This window comes from Pelodiscus sinensis, chromosome 19 (genome assembly GCF_049634645.1).
Source record: "Pelodiscus sinensis isolate JC-2024 chromosome 19, ASM4963464v1, whole genome shotgun sequence".
Taxonomy (NCBI): domain Eukaryota; kingdom Metazoa; phylum Chordata; order Testudines; family Trionychidae; genus Pelodiscus; species Pelodiscus sinensis.
The window spans coordinates 18419720-18445389 of NC_134729.1; the positions used below are offsets into that span (position 1 = coordinate 18419720).

At 55.0% G+C, this 25670-nt stretch overlaps 1 long non-coding RNA gene across 2 annotated transcripts; it reads left to right on the top strand.

Annotated features, from left to right (window-relative positions):
- Positions 1-385: 385 nt before the first annotated feature.
- On the top strand, positions 386-25471 carry LOC142819009 (uncharacterized). 2 transcript variants are annotated; one of them, XR_012896691.1, is made up of 3 exons: positions 386-612; positions 3842-3942; positions 24618-25471. It is a non-coding gene; the product is annotated as an uncharacterized LOC142819009 (long non-coding RNA). The 2 variants fall into 2 exon arrangements; XR_012896690.1 differs by lacking the exon at positions 24618-25471 and adding an exon at positions 16948-19770.
- Positions 25472-25670: the final 199 nt, after the last annotated feature.

Sequence of the window (25670 nt, forward strand, 5' to 3'; positions counted from 1 at the left end):
AGACGTGCTGTCCCCATCCCCCGGTGGCATCAGCCCCCTGCATTCTGAACAGGGGTGTTTTTCTCCTCCTGGCTATTTTGGTGGGAACTGGAGCCAGGGCTGGCCAGCCAGCCGGCCTGTGTTTGCTTTGAGGAATCCGCCTGCCCAGCGGCTGCAGCATTTCGACACCGTGCCACGGTGGGAAAACAAGGCGAGGCGAATGTGCAGCCGTCCGTGACCCCAGGGAGGAAGTGCGCATGCCCCAGGGGAGACCCCCACAGAGACCTGCCATGGCCCCGTGCTGGGGGGAAGGGGATTTTCCTTCCCTCTGGAAGCTGAGAGAGCTGCATTCTCCTTGATGCCCCAGCCTGGCACTACGGCTGAGGGCAGGGCACCCAGTAGGAGGCGCTCTCCTCACGCGCTCTCGGCTGACTCCACGCTGGGGGCGCTCTGCTGTCAAGGGGGGGAGGTAAGTGCTCGGCGGGGGCGCTCGTGGACACAGTCCGGTGATTCAAAACCCGAGCCAAATGGGAACTGCCTCCCTCCACCTCTGTCTGCCGGCCAACCACGGAGTAAAACAAACGGCTTTTTCTCTACCCGGCTATAAATAGCCAACATTCCTGCCTTGCGTTGGTGAGTGACACCGGCCGGAATTTCACTTAATAGTTGCTTCACTTATGGTGAAATGTAAACCTTTTTTTTTTGTCTCGGTACGTGGGCTAAAGTCCTCTTTTCTGTTTTGTTTTTAAATTTCCTGCAGACCGTTTGTAATGCACAGTGGAGGCGGGGACGAGAGGGGGAGGGCGCGCAACCCAACCAAAGTCAATAATCACCGTCCCGTCCCCCAAAGTCTTGTGGCTAGAAGGGGCGGAGCGCTCTCCTTTCTGAATGCACGGGGATGGGGTTTTGAATCGATGGGGGATTGGCTGGCTTCGTGGGGACCAGGAAGGAGATGACGTGTCCTTGCCACTAGGTGGTGGAAGTGACTTCAGCTAGAGGACCCAAGTGATTCGGTGTGAGAGTTTTGCCCACATGCCGAGGAGCATGGCCTGAAGACAGGCCAGATGGCAGGTCAGATGGCAGAACAAGGAGCAATGGTCTCAGGTTGTGGTGGGAGAGGTCCAGGTTGGACATTAGGAAAAACTATTTCCCTAGGAGGGTGGGGAAGCGCTGGGATGGGTTCCCTAGGGTAGTAGTGGAATCTCCGTCCCTAGAGGTGTTTAAGTCTCGGCTTGCAAAGCCCTGGGTGGGTTGATTTAGTTGGGATTGGTCCTGCCTAGAGCAGGGGGCTGGACTTGACCTTCTGAGGTCTCTTCCGGCTCTATGGTTCTATGATTCTATGTCTCCAACCTTTTTAAGCACGTGATCACTTTTTGAGTTGAAGTGCAATCCGGGATCTACCTCAAACCCAAACACCTTGGCCCCGCCTCCTTCCCGCCCCTTCTCCGAGGCCCTGCCCCTGCTCACTCCGTCCTCCCTCCTCCCTCCTTTTCACCAGGCTGGGGCAAAGAGTTGGGGTGCAGGCTCTGGTCTTGGGCTAAGGGATTTGGAGTGTGAGAGGGGCTCTGAGCTGAGCCTGGGGCAGGGAGTTGGGGTACAGGAGGGGGTTCAGGGTACTGGCTCTGTAAGGGAGTTTGGGTCCAGGGGGCTCAGGAGTTTGGGATGCAGGAGGGGGTGCATGACTGGGGCAGGGGTTCAGAGCTGGCTCCAGATGGACACTGCTTACCTCAGGTGGCTCCTGGGTGGTGGTGCAAGGGGGCTAAGGTAGGCTCACCCCTGGCCCTGGCCTTGCACCGCTCTCCAAAGCAGCCAGCAAACTCCCTCCATCCAAGCCCTGTTGTGCACCCCCCCCGCCCCGTTCTATGGAGATAGAATACAGGGTGGGAGAGGGGGCACCCCGACATCTGTGCCCCTCCCCTCCCTTCCCTGCCCTGCCCAACAAGCACAGCTCCTGGGGAGGAACAGCTCCAGGGGAAAGGACAGGAGATGAGCAGCAGTTTAGGGAGGAGCAGCTGAAGTGCTGCACTTGAGAGCCTCTTGGCCAAACCAGTCAGGATCACCTGTCAGAGGCTCCAAGATCTCCCAATCGATCCCGATCGACTGGTTGGTGACCATGACCTTCGGGCAGGCAAGGTTTAAAACCGACTGAGCTGCCCCGCTGCTGACGGCCGTGTGGATGATCTGATTTCATTTTAAACCCGGCTCATTTCTCTCAGGCTATGTCTACGCTGCAGCGCTATTTCGGGCTAACGGAGTAGACTGAAATAGGTCTCCCGCGTCTTGCCAGGCCATTATGTCTGGCCCGCTATTCCGACGTCCCTGTAAACCTCATTCTATGAGGAGTAAGGGCCGTTTCGGAACAGCGCTGTATTTTGAAATCCGTGTAGACCGCGTCAAATGACAAAAGGAGCTATTTTGAAATGGACTCGAAATAAGATGCACAATTTGCATCACTCCGATTGCGTCTCGTATTTCAAGTTACGGTGCAGTATAGACACACCCTCAGTGATTAGGAACTGAAAGCTGCCTTCATAGGGCACCTCTATGAAGCTACAAATTGTGTAGCTTATTTCGAGTCCATTTCTAAATAGCTTGTTTCGTTGTTTGGTGCTGTCTACCCAGCACCCAATTTCGAAATACACCGCTATTCCGAAATGTCCCATACTCCTTGTGGAACAAGGTTTACAGAGACGTTGGAATAACACACCCGCTCTATTTCGAAATAACAAGCTTGTTTCAAAAACGTGGAATAGCTATTTTGGGATACCGGAAGTATTACGAAATAGCACCGCAGTATAGACACACCCATACTGAAATGAGGGTGCCCATCTGGCGGGGAGCGGTTAAACCAATTTAATCAAAGCGGAGTAAGTTTGTGGGAACGCTTACATCTGCTCCCTGTTCTGTACTAATCCAATGGGTTGGATTTGCTATCACTCCATGCAGGCATTTACAAAGTGAGCATGGAAGTCTCATGACATTGATTGGGTTTCTTAAAGCCCCCACTTAGGGTATGTCTAGACGACAGGCTTTTGTTGACCGAGGCTTTGTCAACAGATAGGGTACGTCTAAACTACATGCCTCCGTCGATGGAGGCATGTAGATTAGCCAGATCGGCAGAGGGAAATGAAGCCGCGATTAAAATAATTGCGGCTTCATTTAAATTTAAATGGCTGCCCCGCTCTGCCGATCAGCTGTTTGTCGGCAGATCGGGGCAGTCTGGATGCAACGCGCCGACAAAGAAACCTTTCTTGATCGGCACAGGTAAACCTGGTTTCACGAGGCATACCTGTGCCGATCAAGAAAGGCTTCTTTGTCGGCGCAGCGCGTCCAGAGTGCCCCGACCTGCCGACAAACAGCTGATCGGCAGAGCGGGGCAGCCATTTAAATTTAAATGAAGCCGCGATTATTTTAATTGCGGCTTCATTTCCCTCTGCCGATCTGGCTAATCTACATGCCTCCGTCGACGGAGGCATGTAGTCTAGACACACCCATACTGTCGTCAAAGCTTCTGTCAACAAAAAGCGTCTAGACGACAGCCAGTTCTGTCGACAAAGCAAGCCGCTTTGTCAACATGAGTTAGACACAAAGGACAGTGTAGATGCAATAACACCTTCTGTCAACAGAACTCTGTTGACAAAAGGCGTTATTCCTCGTAGAATGAGGTTTACCACCGTCGACAAAACTGCCGAGTTCTGTCAACGTTATGTCGACAGAACTCAGCGGCAGTGTAGACGCAGGTATAGTTTTGTCGACAAAAGTCCACTTTTGCCGACAAAACCCTATAGTCTAAACACACCCTTAAAGCCTGGAGTCTTACTATGTCAAGATGTTCAGCTTTGTTTTTCCCCTATGATGCCAGGTCCACACTTCCTGCGGCGTGAGCTGAAAGGTAGAGCCCTGCAAATCTGTGGATAGACCCGCTCCAAATTCACAGGGATCCTCATCTGCAAAGCAAGCAAGGTAAGTTTCTAGCCCCAGTGAATGCAGAGAAGAGCTTGCAGACACGAGCGAAATGCAAATCCAGGAAATAAGGAGGAAGGCGGCCAGTCGAAGGAGCCTCTTGCTTATATGATCTCTTGGCATTGGAAAAGGTTCAGAGAAGGGTAACACACATGCTGAGGGGTTTGGAACGGGTCCCCTAGGAAAAGAGATTAAAAAGACGGGGACTTTTCAGCTTAGGAAAGAGGAGACTAAGGGGGCTGGGATCGAGGTCTATAAAATCATGATGGGGGTGGAAAAAGTGAATAAGGAAAAGTTATTGCCTTTTTTCGGGGGATTTTCAGAGGGTAGTCCCATCCCCCATCGTGGTGCCTCAAATCACTAGGCACCTTTGAACACCAGGGTCCTTGGTTTTTTTAAGGTGTCTGAGCCCGAGTCTCTAAGCTGCCCTTGGAGCATCTTGGGGTGCAGCTGTTCCTGGGTCCCCTGAGAAGAACGTTCTCGTTTCCTGTGTACAAGTTGGGCTTTTGAGGCCAGAAAAGGGATCTCTCTGTCTTTTATGCAAACCAAATCTCTAAACAAGGCAGGTTTGAACCGAAGAGCCCCCCGCACCACAAGGTGCTTAGAAGGACATCTCGGGCCGAGTCTTTAGTGTCGGCCTTTGGGGGCAGCTCTGGTTGGGGGGGGGCAGCGTTCCAGAGCAGAAGCAATTTCTTCTGGGTCCAGGCCCTTCCCAGCAGCTCTCTCCCGCCCTCGCCCGACGGAAAGTTGCTAAATAAAGCTCTGCTCGCCCTAATTACATGGAGACAAAGCCCTGAGCCTGGCTGCATACGTGGCTCCCTGCCCGACCCACCAGCCCAGCGCGCTGCTTTGCTTGAATTCCAGTGGAGACCCCATGGGAGTTGAATGAGACCGGGAGGAAGGGGGCAGATTAATTACACGTGAGTGGTGTCTGTGGGTGAACCAACAGCATGGGGGCGGGCCCAATCCTGCACCCCGGGAATACGTGGCTGCCTTGCTTTGGCTCCAGGGAGAGCAGGTTTGGAGTCTAGACCGCCCGCGTGTTCCATTCTATAAGGAGTCGCTCGCTCTGGAGGAGCTGGGTCCAGGTTCCTGTCTTGACCCAGAGGAATGCAGAGAGTAGAGGCTGGGGAATTGCTCAGGGCTTAGACCCACACGACAGTCTTGCTCATTAAGTATGTCAGTTAGGAGCATGAAAAGCTCCTGGCCCCCTACAGCCAACCCAGCTACGCCGGCAAAAGCCCCAGTGTGGATGCAGTTCAAGCCCCTTTTGCTGGCAACGTTATGCCATGCAGGAAGGGGGCTCATCTGTCCTGGCAAAGGACCTCCCGTGACTGGCATAAGATGCATCTCCACGAGGGATTTTGCCGGCAAAGCGTTAGTCGTGGAGCTAAGGAGTTGGGGTTCAAAGCCGGGCGGGGAAGGTCTGCAGGACTCTAAGCAAGCCCTGTTCTAGGAGGTCTCAGGGTGTGCGCTGCTAGGCCCAGCGGTGATGTAATTAACCACACTGAGCACATCTACACACAGGGCAAAAGTCAAAATAGAATCCTGGAACACCAGAACTGGAAGGGACCTCGAGAGGTCATCGAGTCCAGTCCCCTGCCCTCATGGCAGGACCAAATACTGTCTAGACCATCCCTGATGGACATTTATCTAACCTGCTCTTAAATATCTCCAGAGATGGGGATTCCACAACCTCCCTGGGCAAGTTATTCCAGTGTTTCACCACCCTGACAGTCAGGAACTTTTTCCTAATGTCCAACCTAAACCTCCCTTGCTGCAGTTTAAGCCCATTGCTTCTTGTTCTATCCTCAGAGGCCAAGATGAACAAGTTTTCTCCCTCCTCCTTATGACACCCTTTTAGATACCTGAAAACTGCTCTCATGTCCCCCTCAATCTTCTCTTTTCTAAGCTAAACAAACCCAGTTCTTTCAGCCTTCCCTCGTAGCTCATGTTCTCTAGACCTTGAATCATTTTTGTTGCTCTTTTCTGGACTCTCTCCAATTTCTCCACATCCTTCTTGAAATGCGGTGCCCAGAACTGGACACAATACTCCAACTGAGGCCTAACCAGCGCAGAGCACAGTGGAAGAATGACGGCTTGTGTCTTGCTCACAACACTCCTATTAATGTGTAGGTTAAGTCAGAATAGATTATTTCAGCTGTTGGTGCTATCTATGCAGCAGAAAATCGAAGGAAGAGTGCTCTTCCTTCAACTTCCCTTACTCCTCGTAAAAAAAGGGTTACAAGAATTGGAGAAAGCTTAACATTATTTTGAAATAAGGCTTGTAGTGTAGATATGCTCTTTGTTCATTCAGAATGGCATTGTTATTCTGAAATAACGCTGCTGTGTAGCTGTAAGTTACAACAGTGACATCATTAGGTTTCAGGGTTAACTTCCCTGTTGAGATGCCTGAAGTTAGCTTGCTTCTGCCTCTTAGAACCGTTGTGTCCAGCTGCCTGGTTGAAGGCTTGTGCCGATGTCCTGTGTCAGCAGGATTTCTTTGCAGCAACAAGAATCTGAAATAATTTATTGACATGAAAGCTCGATTTCTGTTGGAATGGATCAGGCCGTCTTTGTCCAAATGTCAGAGTACCCACACCTGAACCCAGACTCCTGTTCTCCTCCCTCCGGGTGCATCTACACTGCACCGCAACTCGACAAAAGAGACGCCATTTGAGCGACGCAAATTGCGTAGCTTATTTTGATAGTATTTTGAAATAGCTGATTTCGTCCTTTGGCGCTGTCTACACAGTGCCTAATTTCGAACTCGCTATTCCAAAACATCCCTCACTCCTCATGAAATGAGGTTTACAGGGATGTCGGAACAGTGTACCTGTTCTGTTTCAAAATAATGCGCTTCCTGAGAAGACGCAGGATCACGATTTCAGGATACTCCGGTATCCCAAAATAGCGTTGCAGCATCAGAGTAGCCTCAGTCTTAACCACTAGGCTTGCCAGCCTCCCCAGTGATAAAACTAATGAATAATTAATAAAAGAGGTTGCATTAAAATGCCTCAGCTGGCTTGCTGCCCACAGTTTGTAATGTACCAGTGTCTGAATTGCAGCAAGATGCCATGGTATCTTCTGGCGTGAGCTTTTTTTTTTTTTTTTTAAAGGCTGCTTAAAATCGCTTTTTCATCCTTTCCCCCTCTCCTCCCAAAAAGGTGGTGTTCTGCCTTCTCGTGTGATCAAGGGAAGTGCAGCCGTGAAGCAGACACTCCTTCCCCCGCGTAATATTTACGAAATGGCAACTTGCAAGCCAGATTTTCAACATCTGGAAAAAATTTGTAGATCCTCTGGCAAAATTGATGGCTTGTCCTCCTCAGAGTGGTTTTTTTTCGTGGTGTTACTAATATTTATTATCTAAATATGGGGGATGATTTAAGGCAGAGGAGGGGTTCTCAAAAATAAATGGGCAGCTGGGAATGGATTTTTTTTGATAGCCCATCTCACATAATGATCTCCTTCGGGATGCCACGATATTAAGACATAACTTGGTTTGAATAAGTCTGAGGAGTGCGTCTGAAAAGCCACTGGGAGTGGAATGTGCACTGTGGAGTCTTCGACCTTGAATTAGTCTTGACATTTCGTGCAATGAAACATTTGCAGTAAATGGAAGGAAGAGACAATTAAGTTCTTTAAAAAAAAAGTTATTTACCCTTTCTACTGTGATTGAATCTAATGGCTCAGGGCCAGATTTTGGAAAGTTTTTAGGTGCCTAAATACCCTTTACAAATCTGACCCTAACCTGTTTATTCCTGCCATTGACCTGCTGGGTGGCCCCATTCTGTGCCTCAGTTTCCCCACTTGTACAAGTGGGTAATGATACTGACCAGCATTGTAAACCGCTTTGAGGGCTGGCGTATTATTATTGAAGGCTACTCCAAAGAGTACACTCATAGGAAATTTAATCAAATCGTCAGTTCATAAGCAACAATTCCCTATTGTGTTAATAAGGAGCTGAGGAGACAGATTGTGTTAGTGTAGGTTCATGGAGTACACCGGTATGTGGCTGTGGAGTGTGCCAGGGTATTTATGAATGGTTGTACTGACAGGTGAGGTGTGTATCCATGGAGTGTGTCAGGGTGTTTATGGATGGCTGTTCTGATGGGTGGGAGGTGTATCCATGGAGTGTGTCAGGCTGTTTATGGATGGCTGTACTGACGGGTGCGGGGGTGTATCCGTGGAGTGTGTCAGATGGTTTATGGATGGCTGTATTGATGGGGGGGGTGTATCCGTGGAATGTGTCAGGCTGTCTATGGATGGCTGTATTGATGGGGGGGGTGTATCCATGGAATGTGTCAGGCTGTTTATGGATGGCTGTACTGATGGGTGTGTATACCCATGTGGGCTGTTTAGCGGTGTGTGTTTGCGGTGTATTGCTGTCTGTACACCCGTCTTACTTGCTGTGGAAGGAGGGAGCCGGGCTGTGGGACTTTGGGCTGACTCGCTGAGCACCACCCCCTCCGCTTTCCAGCCCAGTGAGGAGTGGGCCCAGCACTTCCCCCTTAACCATCATGGGCACTGAGAGATGCTGCCCTTTTCCATTTGGGGATCCCAAAGCCCTTTAGCAACAGGGGAGAAGCAGACTTCCCAGCCCTCGCTGTGGGGCCAGTGTCCTTGTCCTGAGGTTACATGGGAAACTGAGGCACGGAGAAGGCACAAATGAACTCAGGCGGCAGAGCGAGAGAGCGGCAGCGCTGGGAAGAGAAGCTGGAGCTGAGAGCTTTGCTTTAGCTGTAATCCCACCCTCTCTTCTCCCTTCCCACTCCAAAGGGCTGTGTTTTTCCCAGCAGGCCAGGCTGAGGGGCGGGGGCAGGTAACACAACACAGTCCGTGCAGACCTCAGAATCCCACTTGAAATCCAGGCCAGGGACAATCAAGCCAAGCTGCCCTCCATGGATCCCGGGAGTGGAGCATCCAACCACAGACTTGTCTGTGTGTTCCCCCGCCCCTAGCCCACGCGGCCCATCGCTGAGACACGAGAAACAGCAAATCCTGGTGGTATTTCAAGGCTGTTTGAACTTGGATGGACCCTGAGCCTAGCCTGGGACACCACGCCCCCCGCCCAGCCAGAGGCAGAAGTAACCGGGTATGGCGTACCGGTACCGCTAAGAACGTGGCCAAAGCTACATCAGCCAGTCTGCCATACCAGCAAGCTAGTAACAACCGGTACAGCATACCATACACACACACACACACACACACACACACCACCGCCCCTCCAAGGAGACGGAGACACACACACACACACACACACACACCATCGCCCCTCCAATGAGACGGAGCCACACACACACACACACACACAAACACACTACCGCCCCTCCAAGGAGACGGAGCCACACACCATCGCCCCTCCAAGGAGATGGAGCCACACACCATCGCCCCTCCAAGGAGACGGAGCCACACACACACACACACACACACACACACACACCATCGCCCCTCCAATGAGATGGAGCCACACACCATCGCCCCTCCAAGGAGACGGAGCCACACACCATCGCCCCTCCAAGGAGACGGAGCCACACACACACACACACACACACACACACCATCGCCCCTCCAATGAGACGGAGCCACACACACACACACACACACACACACACACACACACACACACACACACACACCATCGCCCCTCCAATGAGACGGAGCCACACACACACACACACACCATCGCCCCTCCAAGGAGACGGAGCCACACACACACACACACACACACACACACCACCGTCCCGCCAAGGTGACAGAGCCACCTCTCTGGAGAACAGGCCTGCAGGCGAGCTGGAAGCGATACGGCAGCTGGAGGAGATGCCGGTGCTCAGCTCCTTTCCCTGCACGCCACAAACATGCTGAGGGGTTTGGAACGGCTGCCCTATGAAGAGAGATGAAAAAGACGGGGACTTTTCAGCTTAGAAAAGAGGAGACAGAGGGGGAGATGAGAGAGGTCTGTAAAATCATGACTTGGGTGGAGAAAGTGAATAAGGAAAAGTTATTGATTTGTTCCCATACTGTAAGAACGAGGGGTCACCAAATGAAATGAACAGGCAGCAGGTTTAAATCAAACCAAAGGAAGTTTTTCTTCATGCAGCGCACAGTCAACCTGTGGAACTCCTTGCCAGAGGATGTGGGGAAGGCCAGGACTTTAACAAGGTTCGAAAAAGAAGTAGATACATTCATGGAAGTTAGGTCCATCAATGGCTATTGGCCAGGATGGGTAGGAATGGTGTCCCTAGCTTCTGTCGGGAAATGGATGACAGGAGAGGGATCACTTGATGATTCCCTGTTCTGTTCACGCCCTCTGGGGCAGCTGGCATTGGCCACTGTCGGCAGACAGGACGCAGGACTGGATAGATCTTTGGTCTGACCCCGTCTGGCCGTTCTTATGTTCCCCACAGGGAAAGGAGCAGAACCTGTGGAGGTCACGTGCCCCCACTTCGCTGGTTCCCCCCGCCCCCATACTGGGAAGAAATTAATTTTACTTTCACCCCTTCTCTCAGCACACAGTTGGCCTATTGCGGGTGACTCTCCTATGAGCTTTCTCGTTACCCCTCATCGTTAACTGCAGGGCCCCCGTCACTGGTGGCTCACAGTCTGTAATGTGGTTATCCTTACAACACCCCTGGGGAGTAGCGCAATGCTACTATCCCCATTGCACAGATGGGGAAACTGAGGCAGCCCAACGCGGTGACCTACCCACACTCACACCGGGAGTCGGTCAGAGCTGGAAATTGAACCCAGTTCTCCCAAGGGAAAAAGTTTCTTCAAACTCATTAAACACCCCCCCCCCCCCGTCCCCCTACACACACACCCCAGTGCTGGTTGAAGCCAAAAACCACAGAGGTCCCCGCTCCCCTGGTTTCTGCCGTGGATGGTCAGTGTCTTATCTCTGTCTGGCTTACAAAGGCTGGCCCAGATGCAGGCTTATGAGTCTTGTGACATGGCCGGCGAGGGGTGCAGGAGGGGGGCCACGGCCATAAAACACCCACGGAGGCTAAACATGAGAGTTCTTTTGTTTTGGCCGAGGGCGGCAGAGGATCAGGTTAAGGAGCCGCTGGTGTCCCAGCTGGCAGCGTTTGTTTTCCTCCTTAACTGTTTGTCCAGATCGAGTGAGGGGTGCCAGGCCACGATCCTTGGCCAGACAGAGAGGAATTCAGCAGCCGGATGTTCGCTCGTCGCGGCAGGAGCGCACGCACCGACGCGGTTTCTGTCAGGCCAGGTGCCCGGGGAAGGAACACAGTGCGGACACGGTCACGGTTCCCTGCCCCACCACCCAGCAATCCTGCCCCTTGCGTCGCACCAAGGCAGAGCGATAGCTGGGTGGAGGCAGGTTGGAGGAGAAGGTCTCTGCCCCTAAGAGGATACAGTCTACACTCCGCTCAGTTTTCACAAGGCCTCCGTACCCCGGAGGCACCTAAGTGGCCGAGTTCTTACAAAGAGGCCAACAATTCCCTGTAATGTTAGTGATGGGGAGGTGGGTTGTGTTAGTGTGTGTGTTTGTGGAGTATACAGGACAAGGCTGTGGGGTGTGTCGGGGTGTTTACGGATGGCTGTAGTGATGGACGTGGGGTGTATCAGAGGAATGTGCTGGGGTGTTTACGGATGGCTGTAGTGATGGGTGTGGGGTGTATCAGAGGAATGTGCTGGGGTGTTTACGGATGGCTGTAGTGATGGGTGTGGGGTGTATCAGAGGAATGTGCTGGGGTGTTTACGGATGGCTGTAGTGATGGGAGTGGGGTGTATCAGAGGAATGTGCTGGGGTGTTTACGGATGGCTGTAGTGATGGGCGTGGGGTGTATCAGAGGAATGTGCTGGGGTGTTTACGGATGGCTGTAGTGATGGGTGTGGGGTGTATCAGAGGAATGTGCTGGGGTGTTTACGGATGGCTGTAGTGATGGGTGTGGGGTGTATCAGAGGAATGTGCTGAGGTGTTTACGGATGGCTGTAGTGATGGGAGTGGGGTGTATCAGAGGAATGTGCTGGGGTGTTTACGGATGGCTGTAGTGCTGGGCGTGGGGTGTATCAGAGGAATGTGTTGGGGTGTTTACGGATGGCTGTAGTGCTGGGTGTGGGGTGTATCAGAGGAATGTGTTGGGGTGTTTACGGATGGCTGTAGTGATGGGTGTGGGGTGTATCAGAGGAATGTGCTGGGGTGTTTACGGATGGCTGTAGTGATGGGTGTGAATACTGCCAACTATCTTTATCCGATGTGGCCAGGGGGTGGCAGTGCTTTGCTACCCGAGGTGCCATGGGCTATGCCTGGGCCTAGCGCTGTTTTTGGTGAGCGCTGTGATGTCACACACGGTGGCTGTCCTGGTGGTGCCCTCCCTCATCATAGGGTCGTACACGATGCGTTTGGGCGAAGCCGCATCCAAGCGGGAGGGGTGCAGAGAGGGGGGAGGCACCCACCTCTCCCTCGGAGTGTGGCGCGTGACCGCCCAAGGGCAGCGTGAGAATGGGAGAGCCGGGCGCTTTCTAAGCACCGGGAAATGGAGAAACACTGCAGAGCACAAAGGCCAGACGGGTGGGCGGCGGGCAGGCAAACCCTAGAAATTCCAGCTCATTTGTCCATCTCGGCAACTCCGGCCAGACGCTGCAAAACCCATCAGCACCAACCGTCACTGGCCAGGACTTGGCTCTCACTGGGCACGGGGAGCTGGCGTGGGTGGAAAATTCCGTTCCCGGCGGTCTCCACTGTCCCGCCCCCTGTGCATGGTGTTGGGAGATCCTGGAGGTGTGCGGAGCTCCCTGCGGGCAGAGACCTGTCCGTTCATAACCCGAGTCAGAAGAGGCCATGCCTGACTTCTGATACTCTGGCTACCATTAGCATCTTTCTGTAAAACATCTAGGCTGTGTCTAGACTGGCCAGTTTTTCCGGAAAATCAGCCGCTTTTCCGGAAAAACTTGCCAGCGGTCTACACTGGCCACTTGAATTTCCGCAAAAGCACTGACTCCCTACTGTAAGAAATCAGTGCTTCTTGCGGAAATACGATGCTGCTCCTGTTCAGGTAAAAGTCCCTTTTGTGCAAAGATTTTGCGCAAAAGGGCCAGTGTAGACAGCTCAGCTTTGTTTTCTGCAAAAAAGCCCCGATCGTGAAAATGGCGATCGGGGCTTTTTTGCAGAAAAGCGCCTCTAGATTGGCACGGACGCTTTTCCGCAAAAAGAGCTTTTGAGGAAAAGCGTCCGTGCCAATCTAGACGCTCTGTTCCGAAAATGCTTTTAACGGAAAACTTTTCCGTGAAAAGCATTTCCAGAAAATCATACCAGTCTAGACGCAGCCCTACAGATCAGAGGTACCAACCCCTTCCCCCTCGGCTTCTCATAGGTCACGTGTCCATGCTGCTCAGTAGGCAGCTGGCTAGATGAGACCAGGGCAACCAGGTACAGCTACGGTGCACCCAGAGGGAGCAAGGTGTCTGCTCGGTGCCAGAGGTGATGCTGGAGGTGGGGGGACGGACGGTGATTTCTGGCAAGGAGAATCAGCCCCCTGTGAAGGAATGGAACGCGGGGGGTGCCCCAGCTAAAACAGGGCCCAGCCCAATGCCAGGGTGCCTCTCCCAGCTTGGAAGTGGGTTGATCCTGCTAGCTCCGTGCTTATTCTGGGGTAACAAAAGGCGAATGACTCCTAGAATTGTGGGACTGGAAGGGACCTTGAGAGGTCGTCTAGTTGGGCCCCCTGCGCTCACGGCAGGACCGAGTATTAAGGAGAGCGAGAGAAGAGGGCTTTGGCCTGCCTTTGTCCTCACAAGAGCTGGGGACTTCCTACCACTCCCCCCCCCACGGTCCTTTAGTGCGAAGAGGAGCTGCCTGTGTGCTTGACTTTGCAAGGCCTGGGTTCGAATCCCGCTGGTGCCTGAGAGCAGTCGGGCTATGGAAGGAGGCAGACGCCGGCGTCTGTCCCAAACGGGCCTAGGTAGAGCTAATCGCCCTAGGAAGTCTGCTCTGCGGACGAGTCTGAAGGAGCCCGCAGAGCTGGAGCCGCACAGTTCATGGGGGGCGCGCGTCGGGGCTGGGGGTGCGAGCCAGCTCCGCCGGAGCAGGGTGGTTGGAAGCCGGTTTTCCTGGGCTGGCGCTCGCCCGTGACCGTTGTCCACCTTTCCCCAGACATAAGCACTCTCCTTCCATGCTCAGAGGGTGGGGCCAGCGGCCCAGCTGGGCTCTGCCATGTGGCCTGGACTGGGCTGTTCTAGGTGGCTGGAAATGTGGCTCCGTGGCCTGTCGCCATCCCCCCAGTACGGGGGCTGAGTGACGGGAGGTTTTAGCCCCCCCGCAAGAAGGAGAACGGAGCCTGGGGCTCGAGTCGGCCGCTTGGATTTCTGTTCCATCCCTGGTCGGCGCTAACCGCCGGTCGCTCGGGCGTGGGCTGGCGGGCCGAGTGGGGCGGGGAACGTACATCGGCTCTGCCCGCCAGCCCTCTCCCACGAGGGCTCTGTGTGGCCTTCTCTCTCGGCTACTCCCCGTGGCCTGCAGCGTGGCTACCCTCCCCAGCCCTGTGCAGCCGGACAGGGCTACCGATGTGTCATGGGGCGCTGGGGCCCAGTGGGGGATTGGATCAGGGCTCCCAAGCACCAGCCTTCCTCTTGGGCCCAGGAGACACCTGCGTTCACCACCCCTCACCTTAGAGGCCCTGGGAGCATCCCACAGCCCCACTGCCCGCCCCTCCCCCCAGCTGTGGAGCCGTGGGGAGCTCCATGTCCGAAATCACCCTGTGGAGCCAGGGCACAGGTCCCACCGCTCTGGTTCCTCTCTGACCAGCTCCAGGTCCCCTGAACCTGGCTGACTCCTCCAGGCCATTGTGATGGGAGCATGGGTGGGGGAAGGGAAGGGCTGCTGAAAGGACAAGAAAGGCTCTACCCCACTCATAAATCAGATGGGTGGGTGACCAGCAGTGTTCCCCGTCAGCTGAGCGCCGGGGCAGCCACCCAGGAGAGAGTCAAATGCTGCCCAGCTGGTTAGCAGAGCACCCACAACCGGTGTTTCTCCTGGTGGTGCACATCTGCACATGCCTCGGTGCACAGAACAAAATTCAATCCGCACCTGGATGGAGAAAAATTAGAAGGAAAATTGGTGACAGGTCTCTTCAGGCCTCTTCTCCTCTCGTCCCCCTAGGGGAGACCCTACACCGTGGAGTTGCTGCTCTGACTTTCCTAGGGCTGACGTCTGTTGTGGCTCATGCTAGCTGTGCCCAGAAAGGCACAAGGCCTTGGCTGGCAGGACCCTCACAGCCCTGGGGTGTTAGGCAGCCGCTCGCTGGGCCTGTGACCACAGAGAGACTCCGGCTTTTCTCCCCGACTCCTCCGTGCGCAGAGCTGGGTGTTACCCTGGTGTTGGGGGTCAGGCGGGCACTCCAAGAGTCCTAAAAGTTCTGGGAAGGGGTGAGGCTGATGCGGGTTCCTGGCCCCCAACCTGCGAGCGCACGCTGAGTGCACAGCCCCCTAGGTTACAAAATAAATAATCTGGGAAAGGAATGCCCGCCAGTTCCCAGCCAGGCGTCTAGGATTACGGCCCTATGCGCTGGGGGAAGTGTTGGGGAGCGGGGGTGGGAGGCACTGCGTCCAGCTCCCAACCCATCACAGCTCTGTGACAATTGGGGACCCATCCGAGCCCGGCTTTGTTGTAGCCAAAATGGAGTTGATCTAAGAACCTTTCTATGTGTTTTCAAAATGTGCGTCTGTCTGTGAGCCCGTGTGTTCAAGAATTCCTCCTATGCGGTAAGAGCTAGGCCTGCCAAATTCCTCTTGGCCTCGCTCAAAGCAAGGCCAAGGTTTGGATGTGCCAGGCCATTAGGATGTGCCTGGAATGTGATTGTTTCTCCTCCAACAGAAAGGCTATGTCTAGACTGCAAGCCTCTTTCGGAAAAGAGCGTCTAGACGACAACCAGTACTTTGGAACAAGCAAGCCGCTTTTCTGGAAGAGAGCACCCCGGCAGTCTGGATGCGCTCTTTCGAAAAAGCACAGTGTGCAGGACAGAGCGCCTTTTGGCGAAAGAGCACTTTCGAAAAAAGGCGTTCTTCCTCGTAAAACGAGGTTTTCCGCCGTCGAAAACACTGCCGCGTTCTTTCGATTTAACTTTCGAAAGAACGCGGTAGCCGTCTAGACGCAGGGGAAGTTTTTTTTTAAAAAAGGCCACTTTAAAAAAAAAACAACCCTGTGGTCTAGACACAACCCAAAGGGAGGGGGGGTGAGAGCAGGGACAGTTTTACTCACAAATGACCACAAGGGGGCAGCAAGTGTCCGAGCCCGGGGCAGCATGACCACCACCCTGGCCTGCCCAGGGAAGCAGTGTCCAGCCACCCCTGCAACCCTCAAGCCACCCCAGAGCTGTGTGGCCCCCCCTCTCTGTAACCGCCACAGGGCAGATTTGAACCTGCGACTTCTGGAGCTTAGGGTGGGAGCCTCTACAGCAGCGGTTCCCAAACTTTTTGGCATCACGTACCCCTTTTTGATTTTTGAGAAACCTTCACGCCCCCCCCCCCCAAAAAATAGCAGTGAAACGTGGGGTGGGATTGACAGGGTGTGTGTGTGGCTGGGTCACTTCGTGCCCCCCCCCCCCAGTTTGGGAACCCATGCTCTACTACAGCTGAAAAGTACTAGGTGTAACAGCGTTGCGCAAGAGGGTTTTTCGTGCGCAAGAAGGGGCCGTGTAGACACTCCTCCTTGCGCAAGAGCCTCTTCTGAAAAAAATGGTGGCTCGTTAGGTATGCAAATGAGGCTCGGCGATATTCCACGCTTAGCCTCATTTGCATATTACTCACGCAAGGAGTCATAGCCCAGCTGTGCGGGTTACACTGGCTCTGGGAAAAAGTCAGCTGATGGGCAGACCAAGCGGCCCCTGCCGCTCCAAGCCGGCCCTGGGCAGAAGCTGGTGGGCGGGACACGTGGCTCACACCACCCCAGGCTGGCCCGGACCCAGGCAACACCGGGTAAGTCGTCTAGTACAAGTTTACAAAGGAGTCACCCTGGCTGCTTGTGAGCATCACCAATTGTGCTTCTAGGCTGGTCTGCAAACTAAGTTCTGCGAAGATCTTCTGGACGCTCTGCAAGCCTTTGTCTGACATTCTCTGTAAAATTGCTCCGCGTACGGGGAGCGTGTGGGAAAGCCGTCACGGGTGCCCGGAGGGTCAAGAAGACGCGAGAAACTTGGGTTTGTACAAGTGGGGAAGGGCTGGGCTGGGTTCCCTAGGGAGGGGGCGGAATCTCCATCCCTGGAGGTTTTTCAGTCCCGGCTGGATCAAGCCCTGGCCGGGCTGGTTGAGTTGGGATTGGTCCTGCTTTGGGCAGGGGGCTGGACTTGAAGGCTCCTGAGGTCTCTGCCCGCCCTGGGATTCTGTGTTTCTAGGACCTTGGAAGTGATCAGAGAACTTCCGTGGGGCCCGAGCAGACTAGACGAGCCTGGGAGACAGGCCGACACCCCCAAAGGCCAGACCACAGTCGAGAGCCAGCGATGGGAAGCCCTGGCCATCCACCCCAAAGGACAACGGCGGGGGAACCCCAAGAGTCGCACGGCGGGGGCTGCGGCACGACGCTGCCAAACTCACAGACTCCGATGGGAATTCACCAGGAAGCTCCCGCCATGCGACTCTGGGTTCGGGCTGCTCCCTCGGCGCTTCGGAGCACGGCCCAGCTCCCCCCACAGGCTCAGTCTGCCGGACCGCCAGCTGGACGGGAGCCGCGGCAGGCTGGTCGCAGCTGGAAATCCTCAGGACTCGAGGAATTGCTCTTCGTGATTTAACAGCTCTCCCATCCCCCCCATTGCGCCCCATCCCTTGGGTGGGGGAGAACGCGGCCTCGGGGTGGGGGGCAGGCCCTCCCCACACTCACCATGGTGGCTGGGACCTGCGGCGAGCTCCCTGCGGCTCCCAGCCCCCGTGGTGAGCTCTCTGCAGCAGCATGGAGACACGGGGCGTTCGGGAGCCACACGGAAATAGAGCAGTCACTCTGCTTCTCCGCCCCTCCAGGATTCACGGATTTCGCCCTTCGCAGTGGTGCCAGGAGCGTTTCCACCACAACTGGCAAGGGTTTGCCGTGTACGAACATCTGCAGGATGTGTGTGCGTGTGTGTGCGTGCATGCGTGGCATGCACATCTGTGCATGCGGTGTGCGCTCTGTGAGTGTGCATGGGCAGTGCAAAGTGTGCATATACACGCACGGTGTGTGTGTGTGCACGTGTGCGTGTGTTTGTGCACGGTGTGTGTGTCCTGCTTTTCACACTGTTTTTTCCACAAAGGCGGCGTGTTGCCTTTTCCCCTGCCAGAGAGCCCGTGTGGGCCTCCGAAGCACACCAGCCTCACCTCCCCGCACGGGCTGGATTCCGTGTAAACCTGCCTTCCCGGCGGGGGCGGTCCAGGTATTTCCTCCGTTTCCGACTGCTGGGAGAGAGACTCCAAGTCTCCTCTTGACAGGCAGGACGGGGCCTCGACGGGGAGAAAATGGAGCAGCAACCGATCCAGGAGCTGGGGACGGGAGGGGGGAGGCCCTGAGGGCAGGATGGGGAGACAGATCCCCCCAGGCAGGCCGGGGAAGGCTCCTTTGTGCCGACGAGTGGCTGCCCCGGCGGAGCTAAGAGCAAAGGACCAGGCGGGCCGGGGAAGCCAGGCAGCCCTTGCTTGGCCGCAGCGCGGGGCCCTTCCGCTGTCTCGGCTCTGACCCCTAACGTGGTGAGTTTGAGTCCCACGGCCGGCTTGGCCTCTTGCCCCGTCCTTTCATCCTGCATTGGAGAGACTCAAAAAAAAGCGACAGGCTCCAAAGCCTCCGGCCGCAGGGCCCCAGCCAGTGCCTAACTCTGAGAGCAGGAGTGACGTGTGGCTCCAGGCCAATGATTCCCGTGGCAGGTTGCTGGGCAGAGCCTGGGACCGGTCACGGACAGCGGCAGGGTGGGGGCCAGATGGATCCCACGCTGGGTGGCCCATGGGGAGGTTGGCTGCAACATAATGGGGCTGTCTCTTAACTGAGTCCCCGCTTGGTTGTAGGGCAGGCTGCTGGGGAGAAGCCCCTGAGCTTGCCACTGTCACGGGTGGGCTTGGGAGCATCTTAGATCAGGAGGGACCATCATGATCCGACCTCCTGCATCACCGGGGACGGCGATCCTTGCCCAGCAAGGCCCACTTCCAGCCCATACCTTGCGGCTGAGCGAGCTTGGAACAGTCCGGTCTTGGTTTCAAGTGATGGAGAATCCAGCCCGAACCTGGGCACAGTGCCCCTGTGGTGCATTCCTTTCACGGCTGCACTTTATTGTTCATCTGTCTCAGCTCTCGGGGCTGCCTCCGCGCTCGGGGCACCCTTCCCGACATGGGACCAGGAGCAAGGCTTCTCTTTCCCGGGTCTTGGATCCAAAAAAGAAATAGACGGCCAGGGCTCCGTCTGTCCCTGCTCCCAGCCTCCAGCCTCGGGGACGAGACCAGAAAACACAGCGCTTTGCTTCCCAACACCCGTACAGGGGGACCCCTGTGGCTGCTCTAACCCACATCGGGAGCTAGGTAGAATGTGGGGAGCACACAGGTGGCTCATGGGCCCCTTAACTCGCCCCTCCCCCCCCCCAGCACAACAATGGGGTAACTCAGACTACGTCTACACTACGAGTTTTCTCAGCAACACATATGTTAGTGAAGGACTCATTTGCATGAGTCACAATCTCATTTGCGTATTTTTTGCCTCTCCGTTTTTGCGCAAAAAACAAGCCGTGCGGATGTTTTCCGTTTGTGCAAAACCCCCTTTTCCCGCAAGATCGGTAAACCTCCTTTTTTGGGGCATAAGGATCTTGCAGAAAAAGGGGGGTTTTGCACCCAAAAAATGTACCCACAGCTTTTTATGGAGCAAAAACGGCTCGGAAGAAAATATGCAAATGAGATTGCGACTCATGCAAATGAGTCTCTCGTTAGCATGTTTGTTGCCGAGAAAACTCGTCGTGTGGACGTAGCCTCAGGGTTTCGCTGCACGGGGACGTAAGTGCCCAGCACGCGAGGATGTGGCTGTACCGTGCCCGACACTGCAGTAACTCTGTGTGTGGACGCTTGCTCGGAGCGGGACGCGCTCAGGCAGTTAGCTCTGTGCGCTTCCAAATGCCCGGCTAGTGCTCACAAAGGTATGGCCCAGGTGCAGCACGAACATCCACCCAGGGCATTCGTGCGGAGAAACCGGCCCAGCCTCGCTCCTGCCGGCTTTTCCCCGAGTAGACGGACTGGGAGAACTCAGAACCGAGCCGGTGGCAGGAGTGGGCCTCGGAGCTACTGCGGACACGGGGCTCCGTGGATCCCTGGTCGGTGTCTGAGGTCAGAGGAATTACGCTGAGGGCAAATCTGACCCCCCCGGGGAAGGAGGGGACAGGGTACCCGTCAAGCCCTCTGCAAGGAGAAGACATCTCGGGGGCTTTGGCTTGCAAGCGAGGAATCCTGGCCGGACGAGCGCACGGTTCCATGGAGACTCCGGAGCTCCCAGAGACTCCGCCAGAGCCAGATCGAGTGACCCACATGGCACCAACCAGACGGCCTCAGTGGCGTTGGAGGATGCGGCTGGGGAGCCGCTGCGGCAGGCAGCAATGCTCTCCTCCATGTGCCGTGGGCTCCAGCTGTCTCCAACGGCCACGGGGGAGGGCTGGTTTCTTTCTTGCTCTACCCCCCTTCTTCCTCCATTTTATGATACTATTTTGGACTTGTCTGACGGTAACGAGAAGCAGCTGGGCCCGCCCGAGCCCCACGCGTCTCCTCCCGCCCCTGGCCTGCGTTCCTCATCAAGGCCTCCCTGGAGCAGCCCTGGACCGCGCTGGGTAAACAGAGCTGGGGGATCGGCGTCGCGAGCCAGGCCCAAAACCGCCGCGGCACAGCGAGGCCTCGTAAAGGCCGTCCTGGGGCGCTGCCCCCGTTGGGCACGTCCCGACCGGGATGGGCAGGGCCTCTGGCTGGGCTTGGCTTTCGTTCCTCGGCTGCTGCGGAAGGCCTTGCTCCAAAGGCTTCTGGGAGTTGGGCTCTGGGCAGCTCATGGGACGGAGCTGACGAGCCCAGAGAGGAGGGCTAAAGGTTTGGGCAGGCAGCAGCCAAGCCGAGGGAACCTGAAAACAGCAGGGCCCAAGCCAGCTCGCAAACGGCTGAGCTGGTCTCTGCTCCGAGTCTGCTCCCCTTGGGCTGAGCCAGTAGGAGGCGCTGCACTGAGCCAACCTCACTGTTGCCCCCTGCTGGGCTGAGCCAGGAGATGTGCTGACCCAAAATCAGCTGGGAGTCCTCTACCGTTGCCCATCGCCCCACCCCCTGGGACCGGGGTTCTAGCTGTGAGCCCTGCATTGTCGGTAGCAAGCCCGCCAGTGAATACGGGCTAGAACCTCGGTTCTACATGCTCCCCGGCTCAGGCATGACAGGCATGGCCCCACCCAGACTCCACCTCTAGAACACCTACTGTAGGCGACTGGGGGCAGAGTGTTGCTGCCCCTAGCACCCACCCTCCGGGTGCTCCAGAGCTGGGGAGGCTGAGGCCATGCACTGCCCTCCCTCCCTGTGGCGCTAGGGGGCAGAGCCTGGGCAGAAGGGGCGGGGCTGGGGGTACGTCTACACAGGAGAATTTTCTGAAATAAGAAAGAGCACTTCTACCCTACAAGCCTTTATTTCGAAATAACGTCGAGCTGGAGGACTTCTCACTCCAGCTCCTGGTAATTCTCATTTCACAAGGAGGAAGGGAAGTCATAGGAAGAGCGCTCTTCCTTCCACTTCCTGCTGCGCAGACAGTGCCAAAACCAAATTCAGCTATTTCGACATAAGCTACGCAATTGACCTCACGGAAGTTGCGTAGCTTAATTTGACTTTAGCCCTGCTGTGTAGACGTGCCCTGGGGCAGCATCTCTATGGGGTATTCCTCTCTGAGAACGGTTATCCAGCCAGTTATGCACCCACCTTATAAAGGTTGTATTTCCCTAGTTTATTGATAAGAAGGTCATGCAAGACCATAGCAAATGCTTTACTGAAGTCAAGGTATACCACATCTACCTCTTCCCCCTTATCCACCAGGCTTGTTATCCTATCTTAATGTTTGGCTTGGTTTGTTCTTTTCTCTGTTGCTCTAGAACATCTACTAACCTAGTTTGCTTTGCCAAGTGTATCTTTTGTCTCGTTAATAAAATCACCTTTTTTAAGGCAAGGATCTGATTCTGGTATCCTGGCAGGTAACAGAAGGTCTGTGTACACATGCCTAAGATTACAGAGTTTTGTTGGAAAAATGGCTGTTTTTCCGACAAAACTTGAGAAACATCCACACTGCAATTGCGTTCTTCTGCAAGAAAATTGAAAGAATAGAGGGGCTTTTCCAGAACTGGTAATCCTCATTCTATCAGGCTACGTCTAGATTATCTGTGGCTTCCAAAAGAAGATATGCAAATTAGGTGTGAATTGCATATCTTCTTCCGATCCTTTTTTGGAAGAGTTTTTTGCAGGGAAAAAAAGCAGTGTAGATAGGGGGGGGGGTGCGCAAAAACCCCATTTTGAAAGGACACTTATTCCTCAAAAAAAGAGGTTTACAGGGTTCTTTCAAAAAAGGGGGTTTTGCGCAAAAAAGCCCATCTAGGCTGCTTTTTTTTCCCCCAGAGAAACCTCTTGGCTATGTCTACACTGGCATGATTTTCCGGAAATGCTTTTAACTGTTATTTTGCATATCTTCTTTCAGAAGCCGCAGGTAGTCTAGACGTGCCCTGAGGAAGAAGCCTTTTTGCGAATGAGCTCTTTCGCAAAAAGAGATGTGTGGACGGGCAGGAGGCCTCTTCTTCGGAAGAAGAGGAAAGAGGAAAAAGCACAGGTGCCCTGGTGGCCATTCCATCCATAATAATCACAGTTTACATGCAAGAGAGCATCCATTCAGTCCGGATGCTCTCTTTCGAAAAAACAGATTGCTTTTTGGATGCACTTTTGCAGTGTGGACGCTCTCTTTCGGAGGAAGTTTTTTCCAAAGATCTCTTCCAAAAAAAGCTTCTTCCGAAAGAAGCCTGTAATCTAGACGTAGCCTGAGAGGTCAGCTATCAGAGGCTACTTCTAGACTGCAAGCTTCTTTTGGAAGAAGCTTTTCTGGAAGAGATCTGCCAGAAAAACTTATTTTGAAAGAGCATCCACACTGATTGAACGCTCACTCGCACTTCAATTGTGATTAGTCTGGACGGAGTGGCCACCAGAGCACCTGTGTTATTTCCTGGAGACCCCGTCTTTTAAAAGAACTCCTTCTTCTGCATCGCACGCGCCTTTTTTCCGAAAACGCTTTTTCGGAAACTGGCTTCTTTCTTGTAGAATGAGGTCTACTGCTGTCAAACAAAACCCTCCCTTCTTTCGACTTTCTGTCGAAAGAACTCATGGAAGTGTGGACACGACACGCGAGTATTGTTTTTCCGGAAGAACGGTCGTTTGTCCGGGAAAACGCTGCAGTATAGACGTACCCTCTAGAGATTGCAGTTTGTTTTCTTTTCTTTGTTTTCAAGCTCTCTTGTGGTAAAAGAGCGTGGGGTAAAGAAGTTCTCAAGAGCTTTCTTCCTGGGGTCAAGAAGAAAGGTGTGGGTGGTTTTTTAACTGGCTGATAGCAGGCCTATCTCCCAAGGTCAGAAATCTGTGACTTTGGGGAGTTTTTTTTTAAGCAGAAGCCTATAGAGCAGTGGTTCCCAAACTTTTCAGCATCATGCCTCCCTTTCGGATTTTTAAAAAACCCTCACGCCCCCCCCCCAAAAAAACTTGTTGAGCAAAAAAAAAGGAATTGAGCAGGGCAGCAAAACTTGATGGAGGGGGCTGGGTTGCCTCATGCCCCCCCTGTAATTTCTTCATGCTTACCCCCCCCCAGTTTGGGAACCCATGCTATAGAGGCAAGGTAGTTTTGAAGGTCTCTCGTGGGCCCCATCCTTCTGCACTCAGAGTGCCAAAGTGGGGTCCAGCTTTAACAGCACCCCTCGGATTTTCGTGAACAGCTGCTCCACTGCTCACCCCATGGCTCCTTAGACACCCCGCCCGGCCTGCAGCACCCCAGGTCGGCCCATAGCTCGGTGGTGGATGGGAAGAGCTGGTTTCCCTCAGCAGCATTTCTGGGGACAAGCAACCAGCCAGCGAGGTCTGCTCCGGCTGCTTGTGGTTTCTGGTAGCAATTAGGCAGATCAGAGGCAAAGCTGTCGTGGCTGGCGGCTTGGAAGGGCAGCCGTGTAATCAGAGCATCTCCCAGAGAGTTGTGGCTGCGGGGGAGTTTATTTTCATTCCTGACGAGGGCTCCTTCCAGTGACATCAGAGCTTCAGCCGGGGGCGGGAAACGGGTCGGGCCCGTGCCAACCAGCAGCGGTCAGCAGCCCAAACAGGCCTGGAGGGGTCTGGTGGGCTTGGAGCAACCAGGAGATGTGCATGCCAGCTCCGGGGGCACTGCAAGGGGGGGTACACAACGCACGAGGGGCTGTACAGAGAAGGCCCTGGCACCCTGAGAACACGGCGGCTGTCACTGAAAGGCAGTGTGGACTAGTGGTCAGGGAGCAAGCATTGTCGCAACTTGGGTTCGGTTCCTGACGCTGCTGCTCTGGGTGACCTCTGGCAAGTCATTCCCCCGCTTTGTGCCTCAGTTTCCCCTCCCACCCTTTGTCTGCCTTGTCTCAGCCCTCTTTGGGGCAGGGGGCTGTCTGGATCTGCCGTGAACAATTCAGGGGTGACTCCGCAGGTGGGCTCTCTCCCTGCAGGCCCAGTGTGCCCGGCTCCTTGTCGGCTGACCCCATGGTCTCGGACTTTGTACAGTTCCGAGCGCATGATGCTCCCGGCACCGCACAGAGATGAGGGGCGCACGTGTGTCTGCAGGAAAATGCTCAGCCCCCGCCTGCGGAGCTGGGAGTTCTGGACTTCGGCTGCTCCTGCTAACCACACCCAAACCCCGCTCATGCCTTGCTCCCGGCGGCCCAGGGAGGGAGTCGCCTCCCAGCCGAAGCCACGTGCCTGAGCTGACGTGCGGCAGAGGGAATGCAGGGCAGGGCTAAATAAACAGCTGTTGGCACAAACGGACCTTTGTATGAAGCTTGGGCCCTGCTGCCTCTCCATCCCCCCAGCACCCTGCTCACCCCAACCTCCTTCCCGGGGGCCCCTCTGGGCATGGGGCTTTGCTTCTGTCACCTCCCAGTCCTGGAGCCCAGCCCCCACCTTGGGCCGCTCCCAGACTGACTCTGCCTCGCTCCGGGGCTCTGAGTTACTGGCCCCTGCCATGTGCTGGGGCCACCCAGCGAACAAGTCCCCGGAGGCTCAAGGCACACCCCACGTGAGCAAAGGGTGAGGACCAGTGTTCCCTGTAAGCTGAGCGCTTGGGCGGCCACCCAGGAGAGATTCAAATGCCACCCAGCTGATTAGCCAAGTGCCCACAGCCTGTGTTTTGATTGGTAGTGCACACCCACGCATGTGTCGGTGCACAGAAAAAAATTATTCCGCATGCAGATGGGAAAAAATTAAGGGACCATTGTGTGCCTAGTGCAGGCTGACGGGGCGTGTGTCAGCATTACAGAGCTGGCTGTGTGTCTGTCCCCTCTGCACTTCCTCCCAGTGCACTGGCTCCAGGCCCAGGCCTCGTGCCTTCACCCCGGCTGGGGCAGAACCCCGTGATCCCCCTGCACTCAGACCCCAGTGGCCTGCGGCACCCTGTGAGTACACCGCAGCGGTGCCCCAGCAGCGCTGACCGGGTTTAGGCCCCCCTCAGGCAGGGGGGGACCGGCCAGCCTCCTTACACAACTAGGACCGGAGCCCTGGGGTGG